At 40.0% G+C, this 27,863-nt stretch overlaps 1 long non-coding RNA gene across 1 annotated transcript; it reads right to left on the reverse strand.

Annotated features, from left to right (window-relative positions):
• Positions 1–4,769: 4,769 nt before the first annotated feature.
• On the reverse strand, positions 4,770–27,628 carry LOC127421279 (uncharacterized). Its single transcript, XR_007893973.1, has 4 exons — positions 27,429–27,628; positions 26,412–26,504; positions 25,762–25,820; positions 4,770–4,892 (listed from the first exon to the last, which is right to left on the reverse strand). It is a non-coding gene; the product is annotated as an uncharacterized LOC127421279 (long non-coding RNA).
• Between the last annotated feature and the right edge of the window lie 235 nt (positions 27,629–27,863).

Here is a 27,863-nt window from a genome sequence, read left to right on the forward strand (position 1 = left end):
GTGGGGACCAATAGGACGGGGAAGTCGTAAGCATCTGTAGAAACACTCTCCACCCCATGCCAAAACCTCTCTGGTAGTCCAAGAGAGCTGCAGGGAGTGTTGTTGTAACCATGGACGCCCCAGAATGTTATCGGCAGTGGAGCCCTCCAGAATCAGAAAGGAGATGTCCTCAAAGTGGGTACAACCCACTCAAAGCGTCACAGGAGGCGTTCGATGAGTGATGAGTCCCTTTCCCAGATGTTTTCCGATTACTGAATGGACGAGGATCGGGGAGGATCATTTGATTGTCAGGAGTTGGAGCTGGCGGCGGAGTTGTTCGGAGATGAAGCTGCCTGCCGCCCCAGAGTCAATGAGGGCCTTGACTGAGAGAGACATAAAGGAAAATCACTGAGACCATAGTAGACAAAGGAGCATGTATCATGGTTTTGGTAATAGTCTGACTCACCGTAAGTCGTAAGGGGTGAACAGGACATTCAGTGACCACATGCCCGCCAGCTCCACAATACAAACACAGCCGGTCACATAATCTTCGTTGACGCTCGAGTGGGGACAGTCTGAAGGAATTGAGTTGCAATGGTTCTTCAACTGATTCTGGAGGGCGTGGGTAACGGTGTGCAGGCGGGGATCTCAGGGCAGTCTGTTTGCTGATGCAGGTCTTCATCTGCCGGGAGACACATATGGAGAGTTGGATAAAGCTTTCGAGGCCAATGGAATCATCGTGTGCCGCAAGCTGCAGCCAGAAGGATGGTTCCAGTCCCTGTCTGTAGGTTGTCAGAAGGGCTGATTCGTTCAAGCCACTCGTGGCCACTTGTGTACGGAACTGCAGGGCATAATCAGTTATCGATCTCTTTCCTTGTTTAAGGTAATACAGTTGTTCACTCACCGATTAATCACCCACGGGTAATCCAAAGACTTCCTTGAAGTGCTTGAAGAAGGCATCCAATGACTGAGTGACTGGATCATCCTGATGCCACAAGGAGTATGCCCACTGCAGCGCACGTCCGGAGGGTAGAGAGATGATGTATCGAGACTGCATCTCGAGCATCAGCGAACATTGCAAGAGGAATCAGCTGCAATCCTCCACCGCAACTGAGTAAGGAGATGGGTTAACCATGGGACTGACCTGGTGAGAAACCGGTGATGAAGGTGCGGGTATGGAAAGAGAAGAGGAACTGAAGTTCGAGGCGCCTGGTGGTGTGATGATTCGACGAAGCTCGCTAACCAGCTCCTCTAAGATGGTGCTCGTTGGTGGTGGTGATTGGTGGAAAGCCCCCAATGAGTCCATAATGGTGGTCTGTTCTTCTGTCACGGTGAGAAAACTCAGAGGCAGAGGGTTGGATTCAATCGAGGGTTTTATTGATGAAGGGAATGGGTGAGAGGTGAAACAAACAGGTGAGGTTATCCAAACACTGGTATGGCACGAACAGCAGGTGAGTAAACTTCAAACAGGGTATTGTGACAATAAACTTATGATCAGAACCCTCACTACGGTCTTTTGGTCTTTGTAGGAAACGTTGCAACACAAAGGAACAGAATACGTCGCTGGAGGAATACACAGAGGATGAAACATGCAGTAATCTCGGGAACAGGAAACAAACAACAAGGTAAGTATTTCAACAGGTAAGTATACAAGGGCTAGGGAGTCTGTAGTCTTTTTGAGAACATTGACGAGAACAGACAGTGAATGAGAATGTGAGCGGGGTTTAAATGCAGTCCATGATTGGCATTCTGATGACGTGCAGGTGCGGGTAATTAAAACTCAGGTGAGAGAGAGTGCAGTGCCGGCAGTGAGGGAGAGAGAGAGAGCCCGGTGGATCCTTGACAGTAATGATTATATTGTTACTAATATTTTAAAATGAGCATTTGCTGAATATAAGCAACTTATGTTTGTTTAAAATTTTGTTTATTATTTTATTGAAGAAGCATGTTGAAATTGTGTGTCAAATATGATACAATAGGCTTTTGATGTATCTCTCAATCATCATTCCATTCATGCCCTCTATAATTATTTTTTTTTTTACAAAAATCACAGCTTTGAAAATTCTGACATATACTTTTTATAAGATATATTTAAAGTGTGAATTAATATTTCTGTGTATTTTAATATATGCAGCCTGCTCTGTCATTATAAAGATCTCATTATTTTACATTAAAAACTATGATGATGTCATCTTACCCAAAGACTTACCCAAAAGTTTCACAATTTCCCTTTTTTAAATGTCAATATAGTGTTTGGTGCATAAAATACATATGATAAAATTTGTTTATTGAAAAAAATATTTTATTAATTTTGTATTTGATGTGCTGAATTGAACTGTGATACATTTCAATCCATAGACTAAGGAGAGAAAGTTGTCATGGCCAAATTCTCAAACATTTGGTAACTCTGAAAAGCCCAGGGAGTCCTCTGATAATACCCCAAGGTTTACCACTGTAGCATGTATGGGCTAAGAAAAACTTAAATAACAAATGTCCTATACAAATATGAATTACTGGGCCTCAAGAGGATAATGACCTTTAAAGACTAATATATCAAATATGATACATAAAAAACATGCAAACATTTTTTTTATTTTTTTTTACTATTTCTTTTTATATTTTGTCTAATGGTACTAAAAACAATTTAAAGTAAAAAAAGAAAAAAAAAATTCTGACAATTCTTTCATATGTCAGGCTTTACAAGGTTAAACAAGCTGAGCTTACACCAACCATCCAGAAATGGAGGGACAGAAGAACACAGAGAGAGAAAAGAATGATTGTGAAATGGTTCATTTGTTTTGACTGCATTGTAGTATGAGGGAACTGTCAGGCTTTGATTGAGGCAGAGGTACTGTAGAGCTCAAACCTGAGGAAATGCCTGGAGGCTACTGGCTATTGCTATTAGTATTCAGGAACCAGACCTGCCTTTCCTGAGGAGCAACCAGTGTGAGCTTGACCGATAACTGATAAAACCAGACACAAGCACTCAAGGTATAACCCAATAATAAATGTTGACTCATGGTGAAACTTCACAGATCAGATGTAATAGATACAATAATATGTAGTAGGGATAATTCACCCAGAGTTAAAAAAAAATTCTTCTTCCTTTACTCCCTTCCATCATGTTTGGCAACCCTTGATGTGTCACATTTGGTGACAAGACATGAAAGAACAAATGGTGCTTGATATCATTGATATTAACATATATTTGATCTATAAATCCATGAACAATATGGTACCATGGCAATACCATCGTATTTTTTGAAGTACCTTGAAATACCATGTAAAAATCAAGTACTATGTTATTTCCATCTGATACCATTGCTATACAATGGTACAGCCACAGTGCTCTTCTGTAGGGGTCTGAGCAATGAATACAGCTACACAGACTGTGGATTTAAACATGCAGAAAGAAGTCTGTCTGTGTGTACATCAGCAAGGCAAAGCAAATCCACTGTGCAGAGTAATGTGTCTAATCTAGCGTGAATGGCCATGTCTGACACACAGACCGCATGACTGACAATATCTGATCTCTGCCTCTAACGCTCTCTTTCACTCTCTTTCATTTCTCTCTCTCTCTCTCTCTCTCTCTCTCTCTCTCTTTCACCATCCCTCTGCCTTTTCATGTTTGATAGGCATGTTTACATACATGTATTTGAGGTCATAAATGCACATACTTACACACACTAACACACACATTTAACCCACAGTCAGGGAATGAGTTTCCTCTTTTTTAGTGGTCCTCAACTGGTTGCAGGGTCGTGGACAGCAGGGAAAAAAACAATGCTAAATGCAAATGATAAAATGCTGTTTACCAGAATGATAAGTATAGCAAGGATAGTAAGGACAGCAAAATAAATAGGCTTTTTAAGCTTTTCAAAGGGAGAAGAAAACACTTTCCATATCTATTGTTGTCAGTGTCAATGGCCATGCTTCTAATGCGTCCCAGAATTTTGGTGGACCCACATTATATAAGGTGTCTTGAACAACTATGTACTTAAGTATTTGATACAATGTACTTATTTTGTACCTACGTGTTGTTGCATTGTACCTACATTTAAACTACCTGCATTTATTTATTTATTTATATATTTATTACAAAACATAGTTTCAAAGCAGCTTTATAGAAAACCAAGCTGTAATATATGTAGTGTCTTAGAGTCAAGAGAATTGTGTAATAAAATAAATAATTAAATAAATAATAATAATTGTATTTAGAACCCCAGTGAGCAAGCCAAAGGCAACTGTGGCAAGGAACACATAAGATGCTGGTTAATGGAGAAAAATAACATTGGGAGAAACCAGGCTCACTGTTGGGGCCAGTTCCCCTCTGGCTAAACAGCATGAATATAATGTCAATATTAGTTATTTATGTGTAGTGCAAGTCAGGGTTTAAAATTAGTAAACTAAGTAAGTGTTAAGGCTCAGTGTTAAAGATTTTGTATGAACTGTAAAGTTAATGACTAATGTCTTTGAAGTCCATCCTGGATTAACTGCAGAAGTTCACATAGGTGCATTGTCCTTTGTTAATTGGCTAATGAAGGCTTTTGTTGGCAATTATTTGATAGTCTGTGTATTCCATTTTAAGAGTGTAGTCCATCATTTGACTAAGGTGATGCAGGCAGAGATCAGTGAGGTGCATCGCAGTTCAACTAGCAGATCATTTCGGTGAGGTCCATCCTAAATCCAAGGTTCACGCAGTGGCACACAAAGTATTCCATGTCTTGTGGTTGGAGTTGGCATCAGTTCATCCTCTGTGAAGTCAGTTGTAGTAAGCTGAAGTGATGTCTGGCTGGCACAGGCTGCAGTTAGTCGTCATCACTCAGCGACACGTAGCAGTGGGAGTTGGACATCAAGCAGAACCGGAGCTGAATCTGGCAGGCTCTGGTAACATCAGGATATGTATCTCGAGGCTGAGACAGGGAAACAAATATAATAATATTAGCGCAGATGCCACTCAGCTTAAAGCAGAGTTATAGAATATGAGAAGTGTTTCTGGTTCCAGCAGACCATACTAAAGCAGCATAACTATGAGTTGAGGGATAAATTAGGTGTATGCCTGGCTGAATAGATGAGTCTTTAATCTACACTTAAACTGAGAGAGTGTGTCTCAAACAGTGTTAGGGAGACTAATTACATCTGTAGTTACACTGTTAATCTTATCCCTAAACCAAATCCTACCCCAGGGGTACTCAATAGGCAGACTCCAGTCCAGGTCCAGACCAAAGGACAATTCATTCCAGACTGAGATCTAAATCTATGTATTATCTGACACCTGGCTGAGTGATCGTGTAAGCACGTGTATACACGCGTGGTGCAGGAATAAAGTGTGCTCAGCGCGCGAGAGAAATATTTATCTCTAGAGCAGGAATAAAGCACGTTCAGTGCTATGCGCTTTATTCCCTAGCTCTGAACGTGCTTTATTGCCGCTCCACGCACGTTGCCTCTCCGAGACACCACTACAGATACTGGCATCTTTCGCTTTAACACACTGCACAAAACAAAAATGAAGCAAAGTGAAACTAACTTCATCTGTCTGATGTGTGATTCAGATGGTTCAGCTAAGCCAGGTTTGTGTCAGGACAAGTTAACGTGCCGCCTTTAACATTTTTTCTGTCTAAATTTAGCTTTATTAATCAGCATGTTATGAGCCTTTCATAATAAACAAACAAATTTTTGTTGTAATTTTGTGAAAATGAATCAGAAATGTCATTATGGCATAGATGGCAAGGAAAGCCTATTTATACTTTAATTAAGCAAACAGTATTTTAATGCTTCACTGTTGTTATATAAATTGTTTTTGTTAGTAGATTCTCACTTTAAGGAAAATATACAGTAAAAATTGTCCATTCAGACTTTTAGATTTTTATAAATGTTCTCTCAGGGAACACCCCTGAACCCCCATAGTGTATTTTTTTTTTTATCTGTCAAAAGGCCTCCTATGTCCCATACATATATATATTCTGAAAGTAAAAATATTTAAACAAAAAACTGGACCGCTGTCATTCAGCTTCAAAACGAACTGTTGATCTTATCTTTTAATATTCATCTGTCAAGTGCTCTCGACTGATGAAGTCTTGATGAAATATTTGTATCTTTTGGTAGAAGATCCCTCAGACCCCACTACTTTGGCTGTCTCTGGGCCCCTGAAGTCCTCATCCCTGCACAGTTTTGAAAAGACTATTAAAAAAATATACATAGTATATAATTTCATAGCCAGATATGACTACAGAAACTGTGTATACGTATTATTATCTAGACCTTTGCTGGGAAGGAAATGTAGAGATCGGACCTCTTGGAAATGTAGTTAAATACTCCTGCCCTACCCCATCCCTTACCCTAACCCTCACACTAACCATATCCCTTCTCCTAGCCCCATACCTCAACATCAGTAGCAGCAAATGTGGTTCTTGTGAGAATTTTGCTGAACATGTAGACAATAAACACATTGTATTGGATGTACTTTAATGTTAGTATATAGAAGTTAAATACACCAAATATAAAGTGAGACCATTTTGGTAACCAGTTTTTTGTTGTTAAAAAATAAAACCTAAAAAGAATTGTAAGTGTAGCCAAGTGAAGTAATTTCATGTAATTTAATTCGTCATTAATTGGATGTGGCCCATTTAAGAGTTTTGCGACACCTGCTTTCTTGTGTTACACACATGTTTTGGCTAGAACGTGAGAATTTGTATAGTGCAAGAGAGCTCCCGGTTTTGTTCTTCTTAAATATCACATTTATACAAAATGCTGATAAATTACAATAAATATGTGTTCAGAAGAGTCGTATGTTAAAATTGAGTGTTTGTTATGGATAATTTTTGAAGGATGCATATGGATTGCATATGTGGAGTCTGACCACATTTGGTGCGCACATGTGAGGACTGGGCATGTCAATTTAGAATTAATCATATCTGGGGGCCTGGGTAGCTCAGTGAGTATTGATGCTGACTACTACCCCTGGAGTCACAAGTTCGAATCCAGGGTGTGCTGAGTGACTCCAGCCAGGTCTCCTAAGCAACCAAATTGGCCCAGTTGCTAGGGAAGGTAGAGTTACATGGGGTAACCTCCTCGTGGTCACGATTAGTGGTTCTCACTCTCAATGGGGCGTGTGGTAAGTTGTGCGTGGATCGCAGAGAGTAGCATGAGCCTCCACATGCTGGGAGTCTCCGCGGTGTCATGCACAACGAGCCACGTGATAAGATGTGTGGATTGACTGTCACAGAAGCAAAGGCAACTGAGACTTGTCCTCTGCCACTCAGATTGAGGTGAGTAACCGTGCCACCACGAGGACCTATTAAGTAGTGGGAATTAGGCATTCCAAATTGGGGAGAAAAGGGGATAAAAAATAAATAAATAAATAAAAAGAATTAATCATATCTTATTTAATGATTTATAGCCAGTTTTCCAGTTTAGTGAATAAGTGTAATAACGTGTTATTTGTGAAAATATGTGTAATGAGAATTTTATTGTTTAAACTGTTATATACTGTATGTCCTTAAAGCCAGGTTAAAATTGCATACAATTCTTTGAGTTATTTAAGCATGTATTAAGGTGATGTATGCTGAAGCATATGGGCAGGCTAGTGCCCTGTTTGTATCTTCTTTTGACATTAGCCTCTACCGTATTTCGTTGAACCATATTTCATTTTTGTGTTACATTTCCATTTTCCATTTTACTATCTTTTATATATATATATATATATATATATATATATATATATATATATATATATATATATATATATATACAGCCCCATCGACAGCTGTTTTCTTTATTTTTATTATTTTTTATAAACAGCTGTCAGAATAAAACCCCAAAAGATGTTTTGTATCATGTGGTGATTATTTTCAGCCCACCAGCTACATTAGGAATTGGTTCCCCAAAAAATAATTAAACAAGAACCATACACTAACATTATGGGAACATTCTGTGTTTGCTGGGTATGCACACAATGTTTTTTTTTTTACCCTTACTTTTTCCCAATGTTAATGAATCTGGATTTTTCTATATGAGGGAGCGTGAGCCTGCATAAGGTCTTTTAGAATTTCAAAGACGTCTCTCGTACATGTGGTTTGAATTGGTTCTAAATTTTATCCTAAATATAGAATAAAAAATTAAGTGAACATATTGATGAATTGTCTTTTCTTCGTGAAAACATTTGTACAGGTTTTATGCACAGAAACGTGTAAGGATGGTTAGAGACCCATTGTGTTTTGAGTGCTGATTATCGGCCACCGAGTGCATGAAACAATCGAAATTCAAATTTGTACAATAAACAATCAATTTAGTCTATTAGAGTGTATTCAGGTTGATGTGATATTAAATACTTTTTTTTTACTTGAATAAAACCATTTCATTTAGATGTTACCACATTTTAATGTGTTGAGTTGCCACTCATAAAATGTCCAATTTAAAACTGTGTCCTGAAGCAAACCAGTTGAGAGCTGCTGCTCTTTTTACATCATCATTCACTAAAAAAGACTCCAAAGGACCCCGACTGTCAGTCAAAGACAGAGTAGCTGAGCCTCAGACTGCACGCCCACTGAACTGTCTGCACTGAACTGTATGTAAGTCAGCCTGTGAGATAATCAGTACTTATTACTTTAGTATGGAGAAAAAATTCTGATCACATAGTCTATACATATTTTCTGCTATTTTTTTAGTGTTTTCTTTACAATTGTTCAGCAAAACAAACATTGGTTGGTCGCTAATCATGTCGGTCAGATTCTCTCATTTGTTTTAGTGGGTGGTTCTTGGCCAGAATAAGCTGTAATGTGGACCAGACCATTAGCCATTTAGTCAAAGGTCTGGCTATGCAGTTTCAATGACGCAGGTAGCATCACACAAAAAGCCATGGGCTACAGCTTACACTAAAAGGCTTCAACAAGTCAGGGCAGAGCTCATAAATTGCTATTAATTCTGTCGTTAGTAATCCGTCTCAATCTGCTCATCCAGGCACAGTTAAAAGGTAAAGTCTATAATCAGTTGATGGACAGACCATATGAATAAACACTGTAAGATTAACTGGCCACTGGACATCAGTAAAGAGAGGGAGCTAATTGCTAATGCTTAAGAGCTTACAACCCGGCCAAACACACATCCTCAGAGTGCAATGAAAGATAAGAGCTTTCCTATAAGACATAATGGAAATACACTGCATTAACTATTTAACGGATATGCTGTAGTAAATAAACATTAACTCGTGGAAGCTATAAAAAACATTAGGCCACTGTAACTTTGATGAATAAGCACTATAAGTTCCACTGTAAGCAAGCCTCCAGTCTGGTGTTGAAGTTCAAAAAAGGATTATGGTCCTATGAGCCCCTGTGGCACGATTCTGTTTGTCGCAATTGGAAGATGCAGTATCAAAATAATAAGAAATTGCATGGCAAACATGAGAAATAAAGTTACAAATGTTGAACAGATAACATTTCTGGCTTGACAACATACTACAGACTTGATTTAGGGTTTTTACTAAATCCCTAAACCAAGACCAACATTTCTAACATTAACTCCTAGAGCTTACAAGTGACATCCACCAAAATTGGCACAGACCTTCAGACTGTTCTGACTTAGTTTTTTTTTTTGGTTTGTTTTTTGTTTAACAGATCCGACTTGCGGTTTTCCCCTAGTGGACGTTAAAAATGGCTAAAAATCTCACAGACTTCTAATGATGGAATGTTCAATGTGTCAAGACTCGGAATGATCGTGATTTCAAACTTCAACTGTCAAAACTCACACACACACACACACACACACACACACACACACACACACACACACACACACACACATACACACGCACAAGGTCTAGCCCCTTCTTTCTATGGAACTTTTTAATTTAAACTATTTTAAACTTTCAGGCCTGGCTTTGTCTAGCCAATATCAAAGTTTCTCTTGACAAACTTTACCCAAATCAAGCGTAGCGTTAGTTTAGGCAGGTCACATTAGTCAAGCTTGCAATCAGCTGACACTCAGCTGATCATGACGTCTACCAATACAAATCAGACACTTATTAGGGCAATTCTCTTTAAGTCCTCCATTTATTTAATCATCTCAGCTGCCTTTCCATTGTATGGAAGCTGCACTTAACACCCTCTTTCATCCCCAGCTCCATGTCTTTTATGACAGTTATGTCTTTAATTTTTCTTAGCATCAGTCTAATTATGTACTCTTAGACTACAATAAATTGCCAGTCTGAAATCTTCAATGTGTCGTTGCATCTTGTGCAGTGTCCATTTAAAATATATTATGCTAATGAAGAATTGTACCATGTTGCATTTGTCAGAAACAAATGTGAAATTGTACAATGTTGTAATAATTCTGCTGGATCTGTTCTGTTACCCCTGGGAGAGTTTTATTTGCTGCTGTCTTGGCTCTGTCCATGCATGGCTGCATGGACGGGCGGGGATTTTCCAGTTAGAACCACACTATCAACATCAACAGATTGCTTCAATTGTCTATTAGTCAATAAAAGTATTAATTCAAGTATTCAAGACAAGTATTAATTTGCCAGAAGTGGTCTTGACTGAACCAGTTTATATTGTGGCAATAGTCAGTGGTACACATTCAATCCTTGTTCGTCTTCCTTTAATAATTTTACATTTGGCTAGTGATTTAATTTCAAGTATCTGGCAACCACACCCATCCTTTTCGCTTTAGACCCTGGACAGTCAGAGGCCCTGGGGCACTGGCCCTATTGGCCCAGTCCTTAATCTGTCATAGTTGGAATTTGGAGGGAGCACGACAGGGTTGACCCCACCATCAGGAACATCTTGGTTACTGATGTAACCTCTGTTCCCTGATGGAGGGAACGAGACATTGTGTCGATGTAGTGACACTTGGGGTTCGATCTTGAGAGCCCCAATCACCATTGCTTAAAATAGAAAAGGCCAATGAGAATTGGCAAGTGGAATTTGCATGCCACTCTCCGCCCCAGACATACGGGTATAAAAGGAGATGGTGTGCACCACTCATTCAGATTTATGCTGAGGAGCCGATAGAGAGTCCCGGTCATGTCAGCGGCCGGCTCAGCACCGAGGCAGGAGGGACACAATGTCTCGTTCCCTCCATCAGGGAACAGAGGTTACATCAGTAACCAAGACGTTCCCTGTCTGTCACTCACTCGACATTGTGTTGATGTAGTGACACTAGGGTTCCTATAGGAAACGCAGAAGGTGCTGAACCGTGTCATGAGGTACGGAAGAGTGGACATGGGCAAGCTGCTGTGTGCCTCGTAGTGAGCGCTCAACTACGTCATGACTTTCCAGTGAGTTAGGTAAGGCATCTCCCTAGTCCCGTTAAGGGGGGAGGAGGCACTTACCCAAGGAGTCTACCGGTGGAGACTTTTAAGCAATTTCCCACCAAGCATTTTCTAGAATAGCGCTGGGAAGTGCTCTTCCCTCTCCAGGAGGGAGGGCACTACGGAGACCACATCCTACCGGAGGGAGGTTAACATGTGAAGAATACCTCACATGGACTTACCAACAGGGAAGTTCACATATGGAATGATACCAATGGAGGACCCTATCTACAGAGAGGGTACACAGCAATAGTGGCCGAGGGGAAACACAGGGTTCACCTACGGGGAATCACCACGTATGGAGCACTGAGCCCGAGCACACGGGCTCACCTGAAAAGGGGCATACCACGAGTATTGGGCCTGGTGCCATAACTCCACCGAGTTTGTCACCGAACAGTGCTTAAGATCTAAAGAGGCCTCCGGGGTTCACCAGATACGGGGAACTGTTGTGGACAAAAGGCACACATTATCACCTTTGAAAAAGGGGAAAGGCGCAATGTAAGCGGTACACCCAATCGGCCGCCTGGCCTACCTGCTGTTACCGTGTAACACTTGGGTTGAAACTGGCTCTATGCGTAGGTTGTAAAACCTCGCGAAGGTATTGACACCACGAGGGGCTGGAGAGCACTAACTAGGCCTCAGCCTCTGCGACAGCAGCACCAAGGGGACAACTGGACTTACTATGCTCGGGCAGGGTGGTTCGCGGCAAGGCAGAGCAGGCACCCCATCTGGAAGACAGCCCAGGATGGACGTGCTGCTCCACAAGCCCGTAACGGTGGCCATGACTGGGGCGGGCGAGCAACCCCAGAGACCAGCACACTTACCTGATCGCCGGCTGTCTCTCGACGGAGGAACTTGCATTTGCCTGATTGACCGGAAAGACTTCCAATGCCTGGCCGTCGTGAGTGTGCTGGCCCAGGGAATGAGGAAACTGCTCTTTTATTGACCACGTGGGTGCCGAGGCCCAGAGGGCACTCGGCGATGGAATACTCACCACGCGCTGGCCCAAGGGTGATGGTGGGGCTTGAGAGATCACCGGATCACTTCGGAGGCCTGAGTGTGGCCGAGTCGCGCCGCGGCAGGATGTGCTTAATCGCCTCGGTCTGCTTCCTCACCGTCGAGAACTGATGGGCGAAATCCTCAATGGTGTCACCAAAAAGCCCCCCTAGGGAGATGGGCGCATCGAGAAAGCTGACTTTCTCGGCGTCATAAATCTCCGCAGGGTTGAGCCACAGGTGCCGCTCTTGGACCACAAGAGTGGATATCGTCTGGCACAGGGCAAGCGCCTTGACCTTCGTCGCACATAAGGCGAGGTCGGTCGCAGTAGCCCCGGGTTGGTCCTACCCTCTTGCAGATCTTTCAGCGCCTTGGCCTTGTGGACCTGCAGGATGGCCATGATGTGCAGGGCGGAAGTGGCCTGACCTGTGGCCTTGTAAGCCTTCGTCATTAAAGAGGAAGAGAACTTACAGGCCTTGGAAGGGAGCCTTGGTCGGTCACGCCAGGTGGCTGCACCCTGCGGGCATAAATGCACCGCTACAGCGCGCTCTACCTGGGGAAGCTTGACATATCCCTTAGCCGCTCTGCTGTCGAGGTTAGTCAGAGTGGATGAGCCCGCAATGCGTGTACGGGCAGAAAAAGTTGCCTTCCATGACTTCGTTAGCTCCTCGTGCACTTCCAGGAAGAAAGGTACCGGGGCAGGGCACGGCCGTGAGTTGCGTTCTGAGCCCAGAAACCAATCATCTAGCCGCAAATGCTCAGGGCAGTGTGGAGGGTTCCACTTTAGCCCGATGTTCGCAGCCACCTGGGCAAGCACGGCTGCCATCTCAGCATCCGCCTCATCCTGTTCTCTACCGCCCATGGGCGGGAGCTCATAAGATTCGTCCACTTCTGATAGCAGAAGCCCACCCTCCGATGCTGTGACCACGAGCGACACATTAAACCCACCCTGAGGCGGGCTGCCTGCGTCGCTCGACAGCTCTTCCAGATAGAACGAGCATGCTGGGGATGGGAGGTCCGCGGGGGCTGAGCCGGCGGAAATGCTCCCATGTCCACATCCAGATCGCCCGCGGTGCTTGCTGACCCGGCCGGCTCAGCATCAGCCCGGGACGGACCAGGTTGGGGAGCAGCTGCAGTGGCTCCTTGCTTCATGAAGAATGAAGTGAGCCGCGACCGCAGCGTTCTCATGGGCATGTTCTCGCAATGAGAACATGACCCTTCCACGAAAGCTGCCTCGGCGTGCTGGCGCCACCAAGCACTCAAGACAGATTTCATGGCTGTCCATAGGGGAGAGATAACGGCCACATCCAGTAGTGCAAATGCTTGCCATCTTTTTAAAGATGTCCTTCCGCGAGCTCTTTTAGAAGGAAATAAACTCTTTTGAGTATGCTCTTTTAGCACCCGTAGACTCAGCCGCCGAAGTGCCCAGGGGAAGCACTACACTTGCCCGTGCGAGGGTGACTGCTGATATGCGCTGTAAAATCCAGCAGTGTAAGCAAAAGTGAGAGGATGAACACAAGCATGCATTCGGCTCTGAAGAAAAAATCTGAATGAGTGGTGCACGCCATCTCCTTTTATACCCGTATGTCCGGGGTGGAGAGTGGCATGCAAATTCCACTCGCCAATTCTCATTGGCCTTTTCTATTTTAAGCAAAGGTGATTGGGGCTCTCAAGATCGAACCCCTAGTGTCACTACATTGACACAACATCGAGTGAGTGACAGACAGGGTACAGGGCCAATTCCACACATTCTGTCACTCTGCTCCATCAATCAAACGCCACAAGCTTCCATTGCTCTTGTCGTAAGCCCCTTACCAGGGAACAGGGTCAAGAGGGGGGGTGCTTGTGTCTCTACACAGCTGATTGGAGATCAGATGCGTCCACCTAGACACAAAATGGATGACTTTTGTCACACACATAAATGAGAAGCTTCTAATCAGGCCTAAACAACATTGTAAAATAATTATAATAAAAAAAAAAAAATTGTCAGGTAACTTACAAACATGCTTCATACAGTGAAATATATATATACACACACACACACACTACCAGTAAAAAGTTTTGAAACACTTGACTGAAATGTTTCTCATGATTTTAAAAATCTTTTGATCTGAAGGCGTATGCTTAAATGTTTGAAATTAGTTTTGTAGACAAAAATATAATTGTGCTACCATATTAATTTATTTGATTATAAAACTAAAATTAAATAAATAAATAAATAAATAATAAAAAAAAGTTTTTGAAATTGATGACTTGGACCAAATAATAAAGAAAAGCAGCCAATAAGTGCCCAACATAGATGGGAACTCCTTCAATACTGTTTAAAAAGCATCCCAGGGTGATACCTCAAGAAGTTGGTTGAGAAAATGTCAAGAGTACATGTCTGCAAATTCTACTGTGTGTAAATATACGTATATACTGTGTACACAGTATATTAGGTCACACCAACAAAAATCATTCTTAAGCGTCAGATTAAGTTGAAATATCTCAATAGGGTATCAACTGCATGTTTTCATTTTTAACAGTGGTAACACAAGGAGATGCAAGAGACAGTTATTATTATTATTATTATTATTTATTATTATTATTATTATGTGGCCAGGCCGGGTTCAAACCTGCATCTCCCACATGAGCATTAAGGCTTATTGTATCTGGAGCATATGTGCTAACCGTTCGGCAATGGCTCCAACAAAATGGATGGATTTAATGGCCGTGTCTAGATGGTAGCTTGTTCTGTGAAGTCTCAAGAAATGAAAAATGCAAATAGCTGACTCACTAGAAGAGGGAGCTCACCCAAAATTACAATCAAGATGCAACTTGTTTAAATTGATTAACACTAACAATTCTTTTGAATGTCCACAGTTATTCTGTTTGGAAACTCCCTTAATGCTGATCCATTAAAGCTGATTCATTACGGTCAGCATACTGAGAGGGACTTTCATCTCACTTCAGGAGATCTTTGACTAAAAATATAAAGAGCTAGAGCAGCAGACTCTTCCCACAGTGCAGTAGAGCAGAAGACGCAGCATTGGACCTCAGAATAAACATGATTAAGAGGCTCTGGTCTACCATGTTTGCTGTAGTTCCCCCAGAGCTGTTTAATGTATCCTCTGCGATCCGCAGAGCGAGGGGTCGGTGAGATCAGAGCTGATGGTTATGGTGGGAAACAATGGATTATTATTATTATTTTTTGTGTGTGTGTGTGTGTGTGTGTGTGTGTGTGTGTGTGTGTGTGTGTGTGTGAGAAAATCTTTACTTCTGTAGATGAATCTCACCCACATGAGCGCCTGCATATAACTGACACTGCAGGTTGTTGGTTTCAGAAATCACAATTAACAATCATATTAGTAATTTGTAGTTATTATTCTCCCAAATTGTTCTTCCATTTTTTACTCTGTCAGAAATCTGCACATATTTTTAACTAAGTCAATTTACAAATATTAAATAAATGTATGGGATTTTTATAAATTGTATTTATTTTATTAAATAATTAAGTTATCTTATCTTTTATGTGTCCATTGTTGTTAGGCATACTATGTTTAGTACTTATTCATTTCAATACACTGTTTAGAAATAATTCACTTTAAAGGGATAGTTCACCCAAAAATAAAAAGGGTGACTAATTAATGACTGAATTTTCATTTTTGGGTATACTATCCCTTAATTCAATTTTGGCTTAGTACAGATACATTTCAATACATTGCTCAGTACTAATTCATTTCTGTACAATATGCAGTACTGATACATTTCTATATACTGTTTTGCTCTGTGCTGATTCTTTTCCATACACGCAATACTGATTTATTTCAATACAGTGTATTGCACCTATTTCACTACATTGCTCTGTACTGAATTATGATTTCTCTGTACTCATTTCAGGTAAAGATGCACACTAAAGCAAATGTGCACATATACATACTGGCACATTAAAGCCCACATGCACAAAGAAACACATAAGAGAACACAATGAGCGTCAGAGGAATAATGTGATGATGGCACAGAGAAACACAATGATTGTGTGACAGGACAAAAGAATCAGATGGGAAAAAAAAGAGAAATTTAAGGGAAGACAGCAACATGCTTAGAGAATAACATGCCTGTCTCTAACCCACAGCAGCTCAACCAATACTTCACCATACTGAAAAAACTATTTTTCTGTCGCTACACAAACAAATCTCCCAATCACAAGGCCCCATGATGCCCTCTCACACACAAATTCACAGAGTAACACACAACACAAACAAACACACATTCAAAACACAGAAAGTGTAAAGGGGGGTTAGTCTGAGCTGTGGGTGAGGTGTCTGGCATCTTTCTCTCCCTAAAGGGAAGATGACAATATCTACTCATTCATTTCGTCATGCATTACGCCACATCTTTCTCTCCATCTCTTCCATTTAAAGCAATGGAACAGACTAAATATTAAGGTCCAGGTATTACTGTAGCAAACGATTTGTGATGTTTCAGTTTGAAGAAATTATTAGCCACTGAGTTATTACACTAAAGCACTATTCAGACAGGTCAAATTTTCCCTGAGAAGATTAGATAAATTTGAGTTTCACAGGCGTACTCTGTAAATTAAAGGCAAAATGTGTAAATTTTTGGATGTTAAAATACTTTTTCCTATGCTTAATATGCAGAGACAACTATAAGTAAGCCATTCGTTGGTTTCTCGAAAACTGTAAGCACTGTGTCTCTGTGGCGAGAGACATTCATCTGTTTGTTTCGAGTGACCCGTCCAGCCTAACAAAGCAACACTGACTCAAACAATGACATGAGTTCTGGGTGGGACTTTCTGTTTTTTGATCATCGGCAGATGGTGGGCATTTTAGAAGTTTTTGTTATTTTTTTATTCCTTTTTGGACAACTAGTGGTGCAGAAATGACACAATTCAGCTTTTAATCATGTCCTAATCAAATGTTTTCTGTCTTTTTTTTTCCTTTTTTTTGTACACAACCTCAGTAAAAAAAATACAGAGCACATTACTGTTTTTCAGTCCCTGAGAAATCCAACCCTATCCAGATAGGCCTTTTTGTAATATAGGCCCACCTTATAGAGCAGGGCCTGCTGTCACTTTTTGCACAGCCCTTCTACTCATTTATTTTGACTTTTCAATACTGAAACTAAAGATACATTTCTCATTGCACTCCCTGGTTCACCTTCATTATGGATTTAGACCTCTTTGCCAAGTTTCTAGGTAAAATAACAGATGATGGTTCAAGTACTGCTGGCATCTCATCCGATGAAAAATGAAAAACAAATCAATAAGGGAAGTCTGATTACAGAAATTACACACCTTAATTTATTGCCTACATTTATTGCCTAAATATTCCTTAAAGTCTTCTTTATATCAAAGAGTTTACAATTTATGTATCCAGAGCATATGACCTTTCAAAACCCCCACATCCAAGCAATGCATTCTAAATAATTTCTCAGAATTCTTGCTTTTGGGTGAACTATCCCTATAATGATTCTAACTCAAATGTTAAAAAAAATAACCCTGTCCAAATATTGCTAAAGCCACTAATGCGCTGAGACATAGGTTGCTTAGTTCAGTTTACTGCGATACAATTTGCTTCTGTATGCAAATGCCCACAACTCATCCATATTTCAGTCTTTCTGTCAAAAGCCAGTCTCAGAGGGCCTGTTGGAACTGCTACCTCTACCACAGTCTGAATTTTTCAGTTAAAGCGCAGGAAGACTTGAAAAGAGAATCTTCTTAACATGATCTTTAAGCTTGCCTAATTAATTAGCGCAATGGAGCACTTTTCTTTTAATCTGAATACGTCTTCATCCGGATCAGTGGCCCACCTCTTCCCACTGGCTCCTGTGGAAGCCACTAATTATTATAATGGGTGATGGGCTGATTAGTAAGATAAAAGGTTGTATATTTATGTTTTAATGAACCTTCGACCTTCTGAAATGCTGCTTCATCTTGACATGAACCAAAATGGCACTCGCTGGTCCAGCGCGGGAGAGACTGTTGCCTGGTTAATATGGATATGAGCTCATGGAGATGCTATATTTGTACCCTCTGATTACATTTAGCTCTGAGGGCTGCGTAATCACCAATGTTTGGTGCGCTTCATACGCAGTACATGAGAAAAGAGCACATCAGAACTGCATCAGTAAGGCAGGAAGGCAAAAACAACAGGATGAGCCTTTTCCAGGTCACTCACAGACCTAGAGGGGAAAATTGTCTTTCTTTCCCTTCCTTGTCTATCTTTCTCTCTCTCTTCTTCTTGCTGGGGACCAAATTCAGGCATCGACAGAATTCAGTCAGCGAGAATTTAGATAGCTGTTCCCACGGAAACAAGTGAGATGTCGCTACCATGACAACAGACATCGTTCTCAGCGATGGAGTGCACCGGCCCGCTAGTCTTCCATTAGCCACAAATGTGTTTTTAACACATGCACAGCCCCCATCTCCATTTCTCAGACTCTCTTTCTCTGCGTTATAAAGCAAAGATTCATACTACCATAACGACATGGGAATTGAGCTGCAATTAGAATAATTGAAGCAGTGTTCAGAACAAAAGAGTCTGCCCATGACAGATATGAATCAATGCTGCAAAATGAGGGAGATCTTGTTTAAATTTAAGTATGGCCACTTCAGCTAAATATGTGGTTTTGGAATCATTATAGCAATCTGTTACACACTGTTCATCTGTTTCCTCTGGACACCAAATTAAAGAGACTTTAAAGATGATGGGCATACACAATAAAGAAGAAGACACAAAAAAGGTAATTTTTGAAAAATATCTTGGCTGCTCTTCAGAAAGTGAATGGGGACAGGGTCTTTCAAGATCCAAAATTACAAAAATGCAACCTTAGATCTAAAACAAAGAAAAAAAAAAGAAAAAAAATTGCTCGTATGAGTTGTGTACTCTATTCCAAATGTAAAGAAGCCGTACAATATCTTTATGTGCAGAACAACCAAAAATGTAAGTAATTATTCACTAATTATTCTCCAGTCAGTTTCCCTATTGCTCTGAAATGGACTACAAAAGTCTCATGGATGGCAAAAATTGCATGTCGAACACCATTTGATATCAAACACCATTGGTTTGTGTGAATGCCAACATCATTGACATCAAACCTGATACACTCAGAGACTATTTAGCCCGAGACGTAGAAGGTGTATTAAAATGAATGGAAGAAATTGGAACTTCCAATATGGCGGGTGTAGAAAAGGAAATCCCGCCTTACGGGTAAAAGAGATAATCACCTTTAAGATACAGACATCCTCTGTCCGTCAACTCGAGCGCACATGCACATTAGCTGGACCAGCCTCTCAAATAACATTTTTTTGTTTTTGTTTTTGTTTTATTTTTTGTCTGTTCTGAGCTAGTGAAACACATTATATGATACTATTGTTGTCAGATTTTACTGCTGTTTTGAAATATGTTATTTGGTTGTAATCTTGACCAACCATTTTGGAGATTTCAGTCTTTCCCCATTCAAGTAGATAGATAGGAGCTTTACTTTTATGCTGCTTGTATCCATAGAAAATAGCTGTCGAGTGAAATTAATTGCCTTGAAAATGACTTTGACGCATTGCGAGAGCTTTAGCTCTGGGGAAGAATTTCAGTGAACAATTACTTTTTTGGTCTGTTTGTCACACAAAGCTACTGTATTGTATGGCTTCATAAGACTTCAAACATAGTTCACAAGCCGTATGGATCACTTTTTGATAATTTTATGCTGTTTTTTTTATTTTATTTTTATTATTATTATTATTTTATTATTATTATTTTGCAGCTTGATGGGACCAAATTCCATTCATTTTAATTGCATGGAAAAGAGTTACCGGGGTTATCTTAAAAAATTCACCTTTGTGTTCCACAAAGAGTAAGTCATACTTGTTTGGCAGAACATGAACATGATTACATGATGACAGAATTTTAATTTTTAGGTAACCTTTTCCATTAAGCCCATTGGTACATGATTTTAACAGACATACAGTACTGTGCAAAAATTTTAGGCACTTGTGAAAAACTTTCAAAGTGAGGATTTCTTAAAAAAATAATGACATAAATAGTTTTCATTAATCAATTAATGTCATACAACGGCCAGTAAACAGAAAAAGAGCTAAATCAATATTTGGTGTGAACACTTTTGCCTTCAAAACAGCACAAATTCTCCTACTTACACCTTTTCTTGGTTGTTGGCAGATAGGATGTTCCAAGCATCTTGGAGAATTCGCCACAGTTCTTTTATTTATTTAGGCTGTCTCAATTAATTCTGTCTCTTTATGTAATCTCAGACTGACTCAATGTTCAGTGGGGGGGCTCTGTGAGGGCCATGCCATCTGTTGCAGGGCTCCCTGTTCTTCTATTCTATTCTATTCTATTTACAAAAGGAATGTTTGGGAGTATAAAATGTATATTTCCTATTGACACACTAAAGTAGCAGATATAAATAACCATCTTAAGACAAATGTTTTTATGAAACATCTTATGTGCCTAAGACTTTTGCACAGTACTGTATATCTGCACCAATGAGCGCCATTTGTCATGAGATGTACTGTCCTGTATATGAGTCATGGCCAGCTATGTTAATACCTGGCATTTGGTGTGAAGCCGATTTAGGCTCCCAGTCACAAACACTGCTTAAGTGCCATAGATCAGCCTGTGCAACAGATCAGGAGCGGGTCACACATGACGCTGGGTGAGAACGGGCGTTCAGGCTGTCCGTCCTTATTGAGGTTAGTCAGAGACGAGGCCAGGAAGAAGAAGACAGTTAAGTCTGTCCTGACCATTACGTTCTTGCGCTACTACACTAGTTGCTCGCGCCACAAACCTGCTTTCTCTGATGAGGACTGACATTTATTGCAGTCTGCCCTTTGGGATTTGTCATGTATTTTTTATTGTAGTATCTCCAACCTCTCCCTCTCTCCTTGGCTGTGGTGCAGGGGAGAGTTTGAGCAGATCGGGAGTGAAGGCAGGGTGTTGGAAATTTGGATTATTGATGTGGCTGTCAGGGGGAGTTTTCATCAGGCATCCCACCGACAAAAGGTGGGTTTGTGTGACCCCTGTGAGCTCTAACACTCGCTGGCTATCTTGACCTTTTTTTGTGAAGGGTGGCTGGGTGTGTGTGCTCATGTGTGATGGCCATAGAGGAAGAGTGAGGTGTTTGTACGAGATATTTCTCACCTCTATCACACCCATCCCACTTCATCACAAAACTCCACCACCCCAGATGGAGGGATGGATGCTTACACCCCTGTGTAGCTCGGCCACATTTAACATCATATTCTAGATATGCATGCATGTAGTTTACAGTGTACATGCACAGCTGCAGGACAAACAGCACATAGTGGAGTGGGAGAGGATGGAGTTCAAAGAGAGGCTCATAAAAGAACTATGTTAGCCTCCACTATGGATGCATACCTCAAACAGGCTGTAGTACTGGAATGTAAGGGGGTCCGGGTAGTGTTGCGTAAACAGACCTTTGACTAAATGGCATAAGGTCTGGTCCACACTGCAGCCTATTCTGGCCAAGAACCACCCACTTAGACAGGAAGAGTATGTCTGACTGACAAATATAGCAACTAACCACAGTTCTTTTTGTTTTACTTGCCATTTACGGGCGAGATTATTTAAAATTGATACCACAGTTATGCTGCCCTACAAAGCCAAAACACAATAACTATGCCAACATTGAAACTGAAAAGAAATGGCTTCAAAATTGTTTAACTGTCCAGCCAAATGTGGATAATAGAAAAAAAATCTCACTCTTTACTCACTAACTGTTTTCTCTGAATTTGAGCATAGCTGAGCCAAACCCGTCAGTCACAGGTCATATTATATTCTAAGATGGGGGTTTTCAAACTTTTTATTCAAACTTTTTGATGCCCCCAAATATGATATTACCATTGTGAGGGACCCCCATCCTAAAACATAAAGCTACTAAGCACGTTAAAGGTGACAGTCGTTAAGGAAACACTATAGCTGTCAATATTATAAATCACTGTATAAATCTTAAGTCTTTAGAAAGCAGAATGGAGCACTAATATGACAAATTTGGTGTGTTAACATTTTTACAAATATTTCTACATTTCTGAAATTTCCCTTGGAATTTTCCCACTTTAAAAACCTCTGGTCTAAGAGACCCAATTTCAAAATGTATAGTTACAGCATTCTGCATTTCCAGCACTGGCGATTGCTTTAAGACTACACAGAAAGCACAGCTTCCCCTAAAATGTTATAATAAATGTGGCAATGATGAATTTAATGTATACGTACAACAAATCTAAATATTACATATTACTGTTTGTGCATTTCAATATTTTAGTGATATTTGTGCATAGTATTTTCCAGTGGCGAATTCTCAGGGCCAGCAAAGCCTTCTCTGCTTGCCTAACATGCCAAATAAATCAATATTTTCATCCTTTCATTCTCAATCACCTTTTTGCCTATGTATTTTTAATCGCTTTCCACTCTTAATTAATCTACAAATAGATAGAGAAAAACGAAAAGTTTATCCAGTCAGAATTTATTCCTTGATGCTTACAAGCAAAGTGTGACAGCTGTTTCACAAATCACATGCCCGAAGCAGCATGTGAGTCTAAGCTCCACCCCGTCAGGCCTTCAGAATTTCTTCAGAATCCCTCAACAGTGCAAATGAATGGGCAACTAAAGTCAGATTGTCAGATTCGTCAGCCAATCAAATTGATTTATTTGTTCCTGGTGGGTGTGATCTTTAGGATATGTCCCGGTCGAGGCCTTCTAGCTGGCCTTGAGTGACACAATCACGCTTTAAGTGATGTATGTAATTTGAAAGCAAAGAGCGTGAGATCTTGCTGACGAGTCGGCTGTCATTGCTGGTATTGCCGTTGAGAAAGATATCCTTATGGATTTAAAAACACGAGATGTTCTGCATGACCGTGTGATTGCTTAATTTATTAAACTGGAAAGGAGGACTGATTTTCACTTCAAGCAAATTGGTAAGTGCTTTTTGTTATAGCAACATCAGGAGTTTTCAAAGTGTAAATTAGACTGCTTGAGCATTCAGTGTCAGATCAAGTTTTGAAAAGTAGTGATGCGTTCCATTCAACTCGGAAAGTCGGATTTTACAAATTTCTACTAGGAAAAGTGCAATGGAATGCATCTTGAAGTCAGAATTACAACTTGTAGGTTTGTGCAGAAATTCTCAGCTCCGATTTCACCGAGATGCAGGGGAATGATGTCACACAAACATGTCGACACTCAGGGAGATATACAAAGTAAGTGATAAACATTCACTTTATTATGTAATATCGATAAATGAGTTTGTTTCCACATTACATGATGTTAAAGCTTGTTTAACAAATGCCTGCAGAAACAGGTGTATAAAACATTATAATCTCTTTTGATACTTGTACACCTGAAGCACAAATGCTAGTGCTGCAGCACTGTTTATCAGTTGGGTTGCTAGGAGACATCTCTAATGAGAGTCAAACCCCTGCTAAGCTAATGGGAGCATTGCAGTTTTGTTTCCTTAAACATCATCTTCCGAATATCAGGGAATGGAACGCATTTATGGTTGGAGATATCAAGTAGGAATATCCCACATCCAACTTGAATGGAACGCAGCATAACCGTGTACCCTGACGAAACAAAATTTATTGCAAGCAACATTTAAATTGCAAATATTATTAGATAGATTTTTTCAGGTATTATAGACCTCATTGGTAGATTCATATGACATTTACATTTTATGCATTTGGCAGATGCTTTTATCCAAAGTGACTTACAGTGCACTTATTACAGGGACAATCCCCCGGAGCAACCTGGAGTTAAGTGTCTTGCTCAAGGACACAATGGTGGTGGCTGTGGGGATCAAATCAGCAACCATCTGATTACCAGTTATGTGCTTTAGCCCACTACACCACCACCACTCATATGAAAAAATATGATTTTTGAATGTCTGTTCGGGAGACATTCATTTCACAAAACAGTCATGCTGCAGTTAAAATTAGGCTTGCTTGAGCATTAAGTGTCATTTCAAGTTCTAGCTTTCGTGCGTGGACGTGTGTTTAAAATGTCAATTGGTATTACTAGTTAGCTGCTACATAATGTGTGATGCCCAAAGGCATAGGGTGTCTTATTCATTGTGAAACTGTGTTTTCTTAATGGCATGAATCACACTGAAGGCCCAGACTTAAAATGCACGGCCCGCCACTGGTATTTTCGTTCAAGTAGCATATGACTATGTCCATAGAAGACTACTTCAATGGGAGTCTATGGCAGATACCTGTACCGTTCCAATCAATAAAGCATAAAGTCAATGTTTGTTGTACAAGAGACTCAAAACACGTCATTTTGGGTGTTTCACGTGTCTTTAGGAGTCTATGTGAGCTTAGTGAGCACTATTTGTGTGTGCGTGTGCACTCCCATGTGTATAACATAGCTCCAAAGGGAGTTACATTTCATTGTATTTTATACACATACCTCTCACTCCCTGATTAAAGTGGATTTTTGTTTTAATGTGAAGCACAATTAAGAAAAGTCGATGCATAAATCCATACACGCACTCAGCGTATATAAAAGCTGATGGGCTCCATTCCCATAGCAGCATTGACCCCACTGCCATATGTTCTGAATTAATTGCGGGAGGCTCACATATATCATTTCTCTGTATAGGATGGGGCTGGTCGCACAGTCACAGTTTTTCAATCAAAGATAGCAGCGTTGTTGAGAGAGTGCACACTGAATCATGTCATACTTAAGTAAGCTGTCATCACAGGTGTTCACCCTTATACCAACTACTAGCTCACAAAAAAAATAAAACATAAAAAAAATAATGCACCTAAAGAGCCGGATTGCGATTGTAAAAACAAACCATACTGTGATTCGGCTGTTTGCACCTGAGCAGGAGAGAGAAAATGATCATATACTGTTTCAGCTGCCTTTCACAATGTGCAAGTGGGCATGCTGATTGGATCACAGTTTCTAGATTTCCATACACTGCACAGTCCAGACGCTCATGAGATAATGATGAGTTATGAAACCCAGAAATTTTCTTCAGGCCAGTGGTCATTTTTAACAAGCGGTGTTGCTGCACTTGTGGATACAGGAAACTTATTTTAATTAAACAAGTGACCTGCAGAAAGAATAAGCATAGAAGCTGTTTACCAGTTGAGCATTTGTGTTCGATGAAAAACTGTTTTAAATGTAGTAGTTTTAAACAAATCAAATGCCTCTGTATCCAACAATTAAAAATCATACAACGTCATAATTGTGTTCTAATCTAAACAAAAAAAAATTATGACACCAATCGTAATGTTAATTGTTGTGTTGACATTATTTAAACCTGTTATTAAAGAATTTGTAGGAAAAAAGAAAAAACAACTTTAATTTATTGAAAATATAATATATTATAAGTAAATAGGGCCAATCCATAAACATTTAAATACTCACTGTTTCAAAAGTATAGCCACACGATGTAAACAATATGTGAGTTATCGTGATTTTAGTGTGATAAAATCGCTTACTAACCTTTTAAATTACATCCAATTTTACAACTTCATCGGCATGACGACCTAAAACAGCAAACCCTAAAACAACCAGAAAAAGACTATTTAAACAACTTTAAAGTTCAAGAGTTTTGACAGAATTAATGAAAATGCTTTTATAAAATGATAAGCTTCACATTTCTGCCTTTAAACTGTCCAAAAATTGGCCACATTCACTTCCATTGTAAGTGCTTCACTGTAACCCAGATTTTTGCTTTTTTTTTTTAAAGAAAAGGAGGCACAAGTTGAAATAATTTTTTGAGGATAGCTTGATTTACTGCAGGTTCAAACTTATTACTTGCAATCCTAATGCATATTCTGGTGTTGAATATTAAATGTTTATTTTAATGTTTATTGCTAGAAAATAAAAACACAATAAGGGTATTAAACTATATTTAGACAAATTTTATCGCAAATTTTATCGCAGATTTTGGTAACAGGGCTGCAAAAATTCCAAACCTCATAAAAAAATAAATAATAAAAAATAAAATAAAACGCTCTTATAATACTGTATGAAATTGAACTCCAGAAGTTGATGTTGTAAGTGCATTTTTCCATTTATATACCACACACTAAGCTACGTCATATATCAAGCTGTTGAACAGATAGACTGTACATGAACCATTACTCTACCCTCATTTCTTCAGGCTAGCTGAATGTTGGATTATTCTGATGGGCATCTGGTGCAGGAGCCAAGCTGTGGACCAGCAGCAATTCTGTCAATACCTCAGAGAGGCAGAAAAAAAAAGTATTTAAAATATATACCTAAATACCACTGCTGACCTTGACTATTGTTGCACCAAAGCTTTAAATGATCTCACAGACAACAAAAGGCACAGTAGACATCTAAAGGAAATTTAAAAGCATTGTAAAAGGGCACAAATCTGTATTCACCTAGAAACTTAAGAACTTAAGAAAGAAAGAAAGAAAGAACATTACAACATAAATAAAGAAGAAATATTTAGGATTCTGCACTACAGTTAGCTAATCAAATAAGCAAATTTGTGACATTGAGCATGTTGACTCATTTGTACTAAAGGTCAGTATTCCTTGCCCCCATTGCAGCACACATGGTGCTCTTTGGAACATTTTCAGATCATGTTTGAATAACATGGATCATCAGGTTTTGCACAAACTTGTGGGGTACATGCCAGCACAGGTGCATGCTGTCATTAAAGCAAAAGGGAGACTATACAAAGACTGTCTGAAATTCATGTCAATTTTTAAATTCAACACCTTACTCAAAGTTATGCTGATAATATAATAATAATAATATATATATATATATATATATATATATATATATATATATATATATATATATATATATATATATATATATATATATATATAGTGTACCACAGTGAAAAACGGCTTTGGTAACTCCACATGTGTGCATTCTCACATTCCCATGTGCATCCTCTCACATAAACACCCGATGCTTTCATTGCTTTCCATGTTTCCCGTTTTTCTGGTTTTGGTTTCTATGGAATAAGCATAATGGAAAACTGCTTGGAGGTACTGCTGCCTAGAGCTGTCTCCCCCTCCACACTAACCAGTTTCCCCAACTCCTGCTCTGCCAGTCTGTTTTCTTCTAAAGTGGCTGAGATATGTTTCTTGCAGAAAAAAAAGTCACACTTATACACATACCACTGAAGCACCAGGATTATTAACAAGCAACAGCTTTTTTTTCATGATGACGTTGTGGTATGCCAGCAGCTTCTGTATTCTCATTCCTGTTCTAAATCGAAATAATCTGCCGGGCTCCATGCTTCAGCCGTTGCCATGGCCACTAGTGAATGTTCCCGGAGGTTGCCAGAGCAACTAATCAGGAGTCACATTGCATCCACCGTCACCTGGCAAATTTTGACAGTGTCAGAAAGAAAGAGAGAATGCAAAATGAAAGAAAATTAATGTCAGTGAAACAAAAAACAGCTCCTAAAATTAGGAATTTGATTCCCATGCATATAGGTTAATATGCGCCTGAATCCAAATATGCAAATGGAGGGGAGGGGGGCACAAACAGGCATGCGGTTGTTAAGACACCAAGAATGTATTGCATGCAAATGAATAATGGATTTAGCA

This window comes from Myxocyprinus asiaticus, chromosome 30, assembly GCF_019703515.2.
Source record: "Myxocyprinus asiaticus isolate MX2 ecotype Aquarium Trade chromosome 30, UBuf_Myxa_2, whole genome shotgun sequence".
NCBI lineage: Eukaryota > Metazoa > Chordata > Actinopteri > Cypriniformes > Catostomidae > Myxocyprinus > Myxocyprinus asiaticus.